General features: G+C 38.1%; 1 protein-coding gene across 1 annotated transcript in view; it reads right to left on the reverse strand.

Moving 5' to 3' along the window:
* The window catches only part of COL4A6 (collagen type IV alpha 6 chain), a 438,122-nt gene that overhangs the window by 247,669 nt on the left and 177,216 nt on the right, over nucleotides 1–13,237 (reverse strand). The gene's annotated exons all lie outside the window — the stretch shown is intronic.

The following is a 13,237-nucleotide window of genomic DNA, read 5'->3' on the forward strand; positions in this document are numbered from 1 at the left end:
GATCTCAGTTATATGTGGAATATAATAAACAAAATAAACTGATGAACAAAATAGATTCAGAGACATGGAAGCAGGAAACAGACTGATGAACCTCAGAGGGAAGGTGGATGGGGCACAGGAAGAGATAAACCAAAGAACTTATATGCACAACCAATGGACACAGAAAATAGTGTGGTGAAAGCAGGGGTGGGGGCAGGAGCTGGGAGAAGGGGGTCAATGGGGGAAAAATGGGGACATCTATAATACTTTTCAACAATAAAGATAACATTTAAAAAATAATAAAATGCAAAGGAACTAGAAAAGCCAAAAGAAACTTTGAAAAAGAAAAAAATAAACTTTTATAGGACTTCAAAGTGTATTATAAAGTTACAGCAATCAAGGCAGTGTATTATTGGCATAAAGATAGACAAATATATCAATGAATCAAGATAGAGAGTCCAGAAATAGACCCACACATACATGGTGAATTGATTTTTGATAAAACTGCAAAGGCAATTCAGCAGAGAAAGGATAGTCTTCAAAAAATAGTGCTGGAATAATTGGACATCTATATGCTAAATAAATAAATAAATACATGTATTTGATCTGTGTCTCACACCAATATAAAAGTTAACTAAATGATTTTAGATCTAAATGTAAGCCCAAAACTTTAAAATATTCAGTGGAAAAATTAGGAGAAAAATCTTTGTGCACTTAGTTTAGGAAGAGGTTTCTTAGATACAACATAAAACACATAATGGAATATTAATATAGTCAATATCTTGAATTAATATATAAATAATAATGCTAAGCAAAGGAAGCCAGTAAAGAAAAGCATACATATTCTATATTTCCATTCACATAGCATTTTTGGAAATGAAAGTTAATCTATAGTGACAGAAAGCAGATTGGTTATTGCCCAAGGATGTGAGTGGTAAAGAAGTGTGAGTGAAAGTATTATAAAGGAGCATGAGGAAAACTTTAAGGGTGATGGATGTGTTCATTATCTTGATTGCGGTGATGATTTTATGGTTGTAAATATATGTTTAAACTTATCAAACTGCACAATTTAAATGTGTGCAGCTTACTATATGTTAACTATACCTCAGTAAAGCTGTTTTAAAAAACTAATAAGGTACTCAAAAGGACCCAAGAGACAATATGAACAGGCTTTCACTGGCCAAATAAGTGGTCATTTAAGTATCAATAATGATAATTGCAATAAATTAGATGCTGAAAATATTTAGAATTCCATGAGTTCATAATAATACTTTTCCCTCAAATCCCCCAAATAAAAACCCCCCACTGGTCACTTTTGGAGGATGCAAGGAAAATAGCTAATTATTTTAAAAATTGGTTAAAATAAAAGAGAGTTGTGTTGGAATCAATCATTTATCCTGCCTTTCCTAAATGAATTTAGGGCAACCATACAATTTAATGAAAGAATGTTTCTACTAAAAGAAAAGACAGATTTATAGGATCAACATTTGTAAGTCCCTATGAAGTAATGGATTGAGGCAAGAATATTATTAATAGATGCTAACATCACAGAAAGAGAAACAAGAAGACATTGCAGACATTCTATGCCTCATGATTAAAAACTAAAACATCACCAGATGAAATAATCTTGGAGAGAGAGAAATGGAATATGATCAAGTCTCTAGATCTAACTACCAATACTTTATATATTTATTTTTTTTAATTCCTCACCTGAGGAAATGTTTCCACTTTTTTCAGAGAGAGTGGAAGGGAGGGAAGAGGAGGAGAAGAGAGAAACATCTATGTGAGAGAGACACATCGATGGGTTGCCTCCTGCACAACTCCAAACCAGGGCTAGGAATCAAACCTCCAACTGAGGTACTTGACCTTGATCATGAATCGAACCCATGACTCTTCAGTCCACGGGCCAACACACTAACTGCTGAGCCAAACTGGCCAGGGCTAACTACTAATACTTTAAAATAATATTATAGTAAATGTACAGGGACAGAAACCAACAATCAAAACTGTGGGGAACTCTTACAACACAAATAATAAAGTTTCTTCAACAAAAGATTGCAGGGAGCAAAACAGAGATCTTGTGGAAACCAAGGGAGGGGGGAATCAGTGGGGGAAGAAGGAGAAACATCTGCAACAAAAATAAATTAATTAATTAAATAAAAAGAGAAAAGAAAAGAAATTTACCATTATCATTCAATTGCAATGTAGGGACTTTATCTGGCCACTCAAATATAAGAAAACAAACCATTTATTAAACAATGAGGAAATATGAATAATCATTGAATATTTGATTACATTATGGATGATTTTTAATTTTGCATTTTGTGTGATAATGAATTTTGGATGTCTTCATAACTAATTTTTAAGGGCTACATAATGAAATACAGATGAAATGAAATGATCTTTGGGATTTGTTTCAAAGTAATTGAGATTGGGGAGAAGTGGGATACATTAAACAAATTGTATGAATTGGTAAATTGGGAACTGAGCAATTGGTATGTGGGAAGAGTTTAATTGTACTATTCTATTGTGTATATGTTTTAAATTTTCTATAAAAAAGCATTTAGAAAAGAAATTTAAGTTTCCTAGTTGGTGAATGAATGGATTAAGGTATATGATTGGATTTGAGAGGTGAAAGAGAAAGAGGAGTCAACAGAGAGTAATAAGGAGGATGGTAATGCTATTTGCTGAGATGGAGAAGTACAGGATAGGACCAATTTGTGTGTGTGTTTTTGTGTGTGTGTGTGTGTGTGTATGTGTGTGTAAAGAATGAGTTTAGTTCTGGACACACTGAGTTTGAGGTATCTGTGAATAGCCAGGGAGACAGATATAAGCAGTTAGATATATGTGGAACTGGAGCTTGGAAGATATATTTGGACTGAAGCATAGAATTGTGTATGGACGACATTGTGCACAGGGAGAAGAAGTCCTAGGACAAGGGCCTAAGAAACACCCACATTAAAGACCTGAGCAGAGGGTGGAATTGGGGGGAAGAGGTCAAGGGGGCAAAAAAGACAGACATCTGTAATACATTCAACAATAAAGATAAGTTAAAAAAGTAAACAAATGAAAAATTATAACTTATAAAAAGAAAAAAGACCTGAGCAGAGGACATAGGACCCAAACTGTATGAATATAAAGCAGAATGGGACAAAGATTCGGCTCACTCTTTAGCTAGGGAGATTTAGGAAATTCCACATGCCTGGTACTAGCCCAGCTACAATATTTTTTAAATAGTCATATGCTTTTTCACTCACCCACCCCTAATACCTCTCTCTTTTGGTGACCACCAATTTGTTCTCTGTATCTATGAGTTTGTTTCTGTTTTGTTTGTTTGTTTATTTTGTTAATTAGATTTCACATATAAGTAAAATCATATGGTATTTGTCTTTCTCTATCTGACTTATTTCATTATCATAATAACCTCTAGATCCATTCATGTTTTCACAAGTGAAAAGATTTCATTCTTTTTGTGTCTGAGTAATATTCCTTTGTATATAAGGCGAAAAAGACAAAGATTACAAATTGTAAGTTATGAAATAGTGATAGGTGCACCCATTTCTGATAAACATGCTCAACAAAGTGGGAATAGTGGAATCATATCTCAAAAGAATAATGGCCATATGTGATAAAACCTACAGCCAACATCATACTCAACGGACAAAAAGTAAAAGCATTTCTCTGAAGTACAGGCCCAAGACAGAGATGTCTACTTTTGCCACTCTTATTCAACATAGTACTGGACAGGACATGGTACATAGAAAACCCTAAAAACTCCATAAAAAATCTACTAGATTTAATAAATGAATTTTTCAAAGTAGCAAGATAAAAATTTAACTTTCAGAAATTGATGGCATTTTTATACACCAATAATGAACACTCAGAAAAGAAAACTAAAAATTAATCAAGTTTACCACTGCAACAACAACAAAAAATTAAGATACCTAGGCATAAACTTAACCAAGGAGGTAAAAGACCTGTTCTTCGACACAGAGAATGGCAACCTAGTGAATGGAAGCTACACAGACGATCTCCCAGGACCAAACTGGAATTACACTAAAATAAAGACAACTGGTTGGGAAAAAGCAACAGAAAAGCAGCTTGAGAAGATCATATAACCAGAAACATTGAATCAAGCCTGGTAGGTCTGCAGAGGCACGAGAGGGGGACTGAGAGCCCACAGACAGCAGCAGTCTTAGCTCTGAGCAGTGCCCTCAGGGTTAAAATCCTCAGGCAGCACCACAGTACAGAGGGCCTAGACAGAACACTGAAATGGTTGCTGCAGCCACTCACCTTGGGCTCTGGTAGAGGGAGGATGGACTGGACTGGAACTGTGTGGGAACACTTGAAATTTGGAGGCCACTCAGAATTTTTGATGAGTTGCAGCCATGCAGGACACAGGAAGGAGGCCATCTTACTTCTTCCCGGAGCTCTGAGGAAAAGCAGCAGCCCCTTCCTAAGAGATTCAACCGCACTCAGCTGGGACATAGTAATGCAAATTGAGGCTCCATAACAAACAGCATCTGCTCACCCTCAGGAAATTCTCTTACTCTGAACACCAGAGGGAGGTTTTTATTCAACTGAGAACCAAAGGTTCTAAAAGTAACTGAGACTAATAGCCTCCAGGCAGAAATCTAGAAAATAATCAAACCTTTCTTGGGCTTGCCAATCTACCCAGGAAAGTAAGACTTGACAGTGGTATTTAACGTGGGTCCTCCCATGCTCATCCAAACCCAGTAGAGGGAGCCACAACAGCAGAACACCACCACCCGCAGGGAAAATTTGGCAGGCTCTAACATGCACTAAGATAGCCAAAATGGTGAAAAAAAAGAAACAAATCCCAAAAGAAAGAACAAGAGACCTGTACCAAAGATGAGGTAAATGAAATACAGTTAAGCAAGTTATCAGAGGTAGAGTTCAGAGCCATGATCTTGAAGAAGCTCAACAGTATGAGTAAGGACACCAACACCATGACTAAAGATATAGAAATACTGAAAACCAACCAACTGTAAATGAAGAATGACATAGCAGAAATAAAGATCATATTGGAGGGACTAACCAGCAGAGTAGAAGAAGCTGAAGACCGGATCAGTAAATTAGAAGACAGAGTAGAAAAAAATCAACCAATCAGAAAACCAATAGGAATAAACAATTAAAAAACAGGAAGACAGATTAAGAGAACTGTGGGACAATTGGAAACGTAATATTTGCATCATAGGAGTCCCCAAAGCAGAAGAAAATGAGCAAGCTTAGAGAATATATTTGAAGAAATAGTGACATAAAACTTCCTTAATTCAGTGAAGGAAGAAGGCATTCAAATTCAAGAAGCACAGAGAGCCCCAAGTAAGAAGAACCCAAACAGGCCCACACCAAGACACATAGTAATTAAAATATCAATAATAAAAACAAAGAGAGAATCCTAAAGGCATCAAAAAATAAGTAACAAGCTATCTAGAAAGGAAACACCACAAGGCTATCTATCAGCTGACTTCTCAACAGAAACACTACAGGACAGAAGGAAATCACATGAAGTAATCAAGGTAATAAAAAACAAGGATCTGAATGCAAGACTACTCTATCCAGTAAGGCTATCATTCAAAATAGAAGGTCAAATGAAGAGCTTCCCAGGAGAAAAAAAAAAGAAAGAAAAAAAGGCTAAGGGAATATACTAGTACCAAACCAGCACTGCAAGAAATGTTAAAAGGACTGCTGTAATTAGTAGAAGAAATAGGAAAAAATAAAAATAAAACCACACTAAACAAAAATGGCAATAAATAAGTACATATTAATAATCTCCTTAAATGTGAATGGTTTAATGCTCCAATAAAAAGACACAGAGTGAGTGGAAGATGGCAGTGGGCAGGACCATAAGAAGGGTGAGTGTGTGAGAGAGTGAGCGAGTGTGTGAGAGAGTGTGAGTGGGCATAAAGGTAAACAACCAAACCCGAGTAGTGCTGAGCCCAGGAGCAGAAGGTTCTTGTGCTGTGGACAAGAGCAGCCTGCTACCGCGGTAAGCGGCCCTTCAGGGTGCTTCTCCCTGAGCCACGAGGAGGTCCTACCATTTTGGAAGATTCCAGTTCTTCCCTTGGAGGAGGCAGTGGGAGAGGCTAGGGCCCAGCAACATGAGCCCACCAGCACACCTAGCACCATTGGACCAGTGGACACTGTGTCAACACAGACCAGTGCACAGTAGTGGAGCTTCCAAGGTGCCAGTTGCGGAAGCCTCAGACAGCCAGGAGCCCAGCACCATTCCCCATAGTAGCAGCCTGATCAGAGTCCAGATATACCCCCAGCAACAGAGGCTGGGGAGCAGACATCCATCCCAGGTAACAGAAGCACAGATCAGCAGATGAGACCCATCCCCAAAATCTACAGCAAAAGCTGAGCAGGAGTTGAGCCCCACAGGGCAATAGCACTCCCCAGCCACCAGCAGTGGGACTTGGGGCTCCTAAGAGGCCTGTGCCATCCAAACTCACAAGAGCAGTGGGAAGCCAAAACCCCAGAGAGACTGGTACAATCCAGCTGCCCGCCCAAGGAAACTGCAGGGTGCGGTGGCACCAGAGAGTCCTGTGCGACCTAGCAGGGACTGTGTGATCCATTAACCATGGGACCTGTGGGGTGCTAAAGCACCAGAGAGGCCTGTGCCACCCAGCAGGGACTGCATGATCGATTTACCCACCAATCTAGTTACCCACAGGGTCCGTGGGGTGATGAAACACCAGAGAGGCCTGTGCTACCGAGCAGCCCATAAGATAGACACAGAGTGAGGCCTCAAAGGGACTGTGCCATCCAGCAACCTGCAGGAACTGCAGGGTGATTGGGCACCAGGAAGGCCTGTGCAACCCAGCTGCTCACAGGGTAGGCTTAGAGGATGTGAAAATGGAGGTGGAATGAATAGAAGCTACACAGACAATCTCCCAGGACCAAATGGGAATTACAACTAAAATAAAGACAAATCATCGGAAAAGAGCAACCGAAAAGCAGCAAGACAAAACCATATAACCAGGGACACTGGTACAATCTGTGGAGGCACGAGATGGTGGTGGGCTGGGAGCCCAAGGATAGCAGCAGTCTTACCTGTGAGCAACGCCCTTGGAGAATAAAGACCAAGCCCGCTCCATATCTCAGAGAGCAAGGACAGAGCATTAAAGTAGCCACAGCCACTACAGCAGAGGGAGGGCAGACTGGGCTGGAAATCTGTGGGGACACCTAAAATTTGGAGGGTAGTCAAGAGTTTTTGCTGAGTTGTGGCCACAAAGGATGGTGGCCAGTGTGCTTTTTACTTGAGCTGTGGGGAAAAGCAGCAGAACCCCGCCCCTCAGAGATTCAGCCTTTCCCAGGTGAGGCAAAGAAATAAAAATTGAGGCGCATTAACAACCAACATCTATCCCACCCTCTGGAAATTCTCTTTGGCAGAACACCAGGGCTACATTCCAAGCCACTGAGTAACTGAGACTACTAGCCACCAGGAAAAAGCTAGAGAAAAAATCTTTCAATCAAATGGAAGGAAAAAAAAGAAAAAAGCTGAGATAGCAATCTCATATCTGATAAAGTAGATTTCAAAATGAAGGCCAAAACTAGAGACAAAGACGGACACTACATAATATTGAAAGGATCGATCCAACAGGAAGATATAATCTTGGTAATCATATATGCACCCAATATAGGAGCACCAAAATATATTAAAAATTTTTGGAGGACTTCAATGGAGAAATCGACAGCAATACAACCATAGCAGAGTACTTCAACACTCCGCTGACATCACTGGATAGATCTTCTGAACAAAAAAATTAACAAGGAAACACAAACTCCAAATGAAGCTCTAGATCAAATGGATTTAATAGATATCTACAGAGAAATACAACCCAAAACTGCAGGATTCACATTCTTCTCGTGCACATGGGACATTTTCAAAGATAGACCACATGTTAGGACACAAACTAAGTCTCTACAAATTCAAGAAGATTGAAATCATATCAAGTATCTTCTCAGATCACAATGCCATGAAACTAGAAATCAAATGCAACAAGAACATGCAAAGACACTTGAAAACATGGAGGCTAAATATCATGTTATTAAACAATGAATGGGTTACCGAGGAGATCAAGGAAGAATTTAAAAACTTCCTGGAAACCATTGAAAATGAACACACAACAACACAAAATCTATGGCATGCAGCGAAAGCAGTTCTGAGAGGGAAGTTCATAGCACTAAAGGCCTACCTCAAGAAGTAAGAAAAATTTCTAACAGAACCTATAACCACACAACTTAAAATACTAGGGGGAAAACAAAACAAAACAAAACAAAAAACCCAGAGCAAGTAGAAGGAAGGAAATAGTAAAGATCAGAGCAGAAATAAATGACATGGAGACCAGAAACCAATTCAAAGGATCAATGAAAGAAAGAGCTAGTTGTTTGAAAAGATAAACAAGATTGATGGACCCTTAGCTAGACTCACCAAGAAACAAAGAGAACCAAAATACAAAAAATCAGAAATGAAAGAGGAGAAATAATAATCGACGCCAGAGAAGTACAACAGATTGTTAACAGATATTATGAACAATTATACGACAACAAATTCGACAATCTAAGCAAAATGGATCTATTTCTAGAAACACGTAGTCTCCCAAAACTAAACCGGGAAGAGAGAGAAAACTTGAACAGATCAATACCAACAGAAGCAACTGAAAATATAATTAAGACTCTCAAAGCAAACTAAAGCCCAGGCCAGACGGCTTCATGGTGGAATTTTACCGAACATTCAAAGAAGAACTAATACCTGTTCTCCTCAAACTATTTCAAAATATTCAAGAAGAAGGAAGACTTTCAAACTCGTTTTATGAGGCCAGCATAATTCTAATTCCAAACCAGCAAAAGACACTACAAAGAAAGAAAACTACAGACCAATATCCCTGATGAACATAGAAGCCAAAATCCTGAACAAAATACTAGCAAACCGAATCCAGCAATACATCAAAAAAATTACTCACCATGACCAAGTGGGATTCATCCCAGGGATGCAAGCCTGCTACAATATTTGCAAATCAATAAATGTGATACACCATATTAAGAAATGAATGATAAAAATTGTATGATCATATCAATAGATGCCAAAAGAGCATTTGACAAAATCCAGCACCCATTTCCAATAAAAACGCTAAGCAATCTGGATATAGACAAAGCATATCTCAACATAATAAAGGCCATATACGAAAGACCTATAGCCAACATCATACTCAATGGGCAAAAATTAAAAGCATTTCCCTTAAGAACAGGAAGAAGGCAAGGATGCCCACTTTTGCCACTCTTATTTAACATAGTACTGGAAGTCTTAGAGCAATCAGACAGGAGAAAAAATAAAAGGGATGCAAATTGGAAAGGAGGAAGTGAAACTGTCATTATTTGCAGATGACATGATACTATACATAGAAAACTCCAAAGACTCCATCAAAAATTTTCTAGACTTAATAAATGAATTTGGCAAAGTAGCAGTATACAAAATCAACATGAAGAAATTGATGGCATTCTTATACACCAATGATGAACTCACAGAAAGAGAAACCAGAAAAACAATCCCATTTACCATTGCTGCATAAAATCTAAGATACCTAGGAGTAAATGTAACCAAAGAAATAAAGGACCTATTTGCAGAAAACTACAGGTCATTGAAAAAATATATAGAGGACTATACTAAAAAGTGGAAGCACATGGATTGGAAGAATTAACATCATTAAAATGTCCATACTACCCAAAGCAATCTATAGATTCAATGCAATCCCTATCAAAATACCAATGACATACTACACAGAACTTCAACAAATACTTCAGAAGTTCATATAAAAACAAAAAAGACCTTGAATAGCCACAGCAATCTTGAAAAGAAGAGCAAGGTAGGAGGGATCACATTAGCAGATTTCAGGTTATACTACAATGCTACTCTAATCAAAACAACCTGGTACTGGCACAAGAACAAGCTCATAGACCAGTGGAACAGTACAGAGAACCCAGAAATGGACCCAAGACCATATGCTCAATTAATATTTGACAAAGGTGGCAAGAGCATACAGTGGAGTAAAGACAGCCTCTTTAATAAATGGTGTTGGGAAAATTAGACAGCTACATGCAAAAAAATGAAACTAGACCATAAACATACACCCTACACAAGAATAAAATCAAAATGGAGAAAAGACTTAAATGTGACTCATGAATCCATAAAAATTCTAGAAGAAACTGTAGACAATAATATTTCAGACATCATATGCAGCAGAATTTTCACTGATACATCACCTAGGGCAACAGAAAAAAAGGAGAAAATGAACACATGGGACTATATCAAACTCAAAAGCTTCTGCACAGCAAAAGATATAATCACCAAAATGGAAAGGCATCCCACTGTATGGGAGAGCATAATTGCCAACGATATATCAGATAAGGGGTTAATTTCATATATATATATATATATATATATATATATATATATATACACACACACATACATATACATGTTGCTCATACAACTCAACAAAAGGAAGACAAAGAACCCAATTGAAAAATGGGCCAAGGACCTAAATAGACACCTCTCCAAACAGGAAATACAAATGGCTAAGAGACATATGAAGAAATGCTCAACATCACTAATCATCAGAGAAATGCAAATTAAAAAAAACAATTAGGTATCACCTCACACCTATCAGAATGGCCGCCATCAACAAATCATCAAACAACAAGTGTTGGCAAGAGTGTTGAGAAAAGGGGACTCTAGTACACTGCTAATGGGAATGCAGACTGGTGCAGCCACTATAGAAAACAATATGTTGTTACCTCAAAAAATTAAATATTGAACTGTCATTTGACCCAGTGATCCCACTTCTACAAATATACCCTAAGAAACCTGAAACACCCATCAGAAAGAATATATGTACCCCCATTTTTATAGTAGCACTATTTATAATAGCTAAGATCTGGAAACAGCCCAAGTGTCCATCCTTAGACAAATGGATAAAAAAGCTGTGGTACATATACACATTAGAGTACTATGCAGCTGTAAGAAAGAAAGATCTCTTATCCTTTGAGATGACATGGAGGGACCTGGAAAATATTATCCTAAGTGAAACAAGCCAAAAAGAGAAAGACAAGTATCATATGAGCTCACTTATTTGTGGAATATAATGAACATACAGTCTGAGGAATGGGGTTGTCCCAGAGTCGTCTAAGTGGGGTACAGACTGACAATCCCCAGAACTTGGAATGGTGAAGGAGAGACAAACCACAGAACTTATATGCATGTGTGTATAAAAAACAAACTTGGACAACAAAGCTGGGGACAGGGCAGGGAGGGAGTGGGAAGGGGAAATCAGTGGAGAAAAAGGATAAACATCTGTAACAAAAATAAATAAATTAATTAAATTAAAAAAAATTAAATGGAACCAAAAAAGGCCTCGAATAGCCACTGCGATCTTGAAAAACGAACAAATTGGAGGGATCACATTACCAGATTTCAGGTTTTACTATGAAGTCACTGTAATCAAAACAGCCTGGTACTGGTACAAGAACAGGCATATAGACCAATGGAACAGAACAGAGAACCCAGAAATAGATCCAAGGCAATATGCTCAATTTATATTTGACAAAGGTGGCAAGAGCATACAGTGGAGTAACGACAGCCTCTTTAATAAATGGTGTTGGGAAAATTGGACAGCTACATGCAAAAAATGAAACTAGACCATCAACTTATACCGTACACAAGAATAATCTGAAAATGAATAAAAGACTTAAATGTGACTCATGAATCCATAAGAATCCTGGAAGAAACTGTAGGCAACCAAATTTCAGATATCATACGCAGCAGAATTTCCACTGATACATCACCTAAGGCAACAGAAACAAAGGAGAAAATGAACACATGCGACTACATAAAACTCAAAAGCTTCTGCACAGCAAAAGATACAATCATCAAGATGGAAAGGCAATCTGCTGTATGGGAGAGCATAGCTGCCAATGATACATCAGATAAAAGGTTAATTTCCCAAACTGATAGAGTGCTCATACAACTCAACAAAAGAACGACAAAGAACCTAATTAAAAAATGGCAGAAGTACTAAATAGACACCTCTCCAAATCGAACATTGAAATGGCCAGAAGACATCTGAAATAATGCTCAATGTCACTAATCATCAGAGAGATGCAAATTAAAACAATTATGAGGTATCACCTCATACCTGTCAGAATGGCCACTATCAAGAAATCATCAAACAACAAGTGTTGTGGTGGTGTGGAGAAAAGAGGACTCTGGTACACTGCTGGTGGGAATGCAGATTGGTGCAGCCACTATGGAAAACAATATGGTGTTACCTCAAAAAACTAAAAATTGAACTTCCATTTGACCCAGTAATCCCACTTCCTAGGAATATACCCTTAGAAACCTGAAACACCAATCAGAAAGAATATATGTACACCTATGTTCATAGAAGCACTATTTATAATAGCTAAGATCTGAAAACAACCCAAATGTCCATCAGTAGATGTGTGAATAAAAAAGTGGTGGTACATGTACACAATGGAATACTATGCAGCTGTAAGAATGAAAGATCTTTTATTATTTGAGATGACTTGGAGTGACCTGGAGAGTATTATGCCAAGCGAAACAAGCCAAGCAGAGAGGGAAATCTCACATGATCTCAATTATTTGTGCAATATAGTGAACATAACATTCTGAGAAACAGGGTAGACCCAAAGACGTGGAAGTCGTGTACAGACTGAAAACCCTCAGAAGAGGGGGAGGGAAGGGATAAACCACAGAACTTACATGCATGAACGCATAAGCGATGGATATGGACAACAAAGCTGGGGACGGGGTGAGGGGTTGGGGAAGAGGGTGTCAATGGCGAACAAAGGAGTAACATCTGTAACAAAAAAAAATCAATATAAAAATTAATCGTATCTAAAAAATACTTTCATAGCAATGGTTGTACTGGTGTTTGAACAGAAATCTGGACCCTGTAGCCTAGCCAAGTTGTCACATTGCCTATTTACTTCTGAACATCAACCAGAGAATACAGAAGGCACACAAACATAAGGGAACACCAGGCCACTCTTCCATTTCTAACTAGACAAAGTAGTTTTTTAACAAAGTCTGTGTAATATGAGATGTATGTAATGTCATACAAAGGCAATAAATAACATGACCTGGCATTCTTGGAACTGGATTCTAATTTTTGCTTTATCATTACCTGACTAAGTTACCGCAGATAGCTCACTT

Source organism: Molossus molossus, unplaced genomic scaffold (genome assembly GCF_014108415.1).
Source record: "Molossus molossus isolate mMolMol1 unplaced genomic scaffold, mMolMol1.p scaffold_m16_p_2, whole genome shotgun sequence".
Taxonomy (NCBI): Eukaryota; Metazoa; Chordata; class Mammalia; order Chiroptera; family Molossidae; genus Molossus; species Molossus molossus.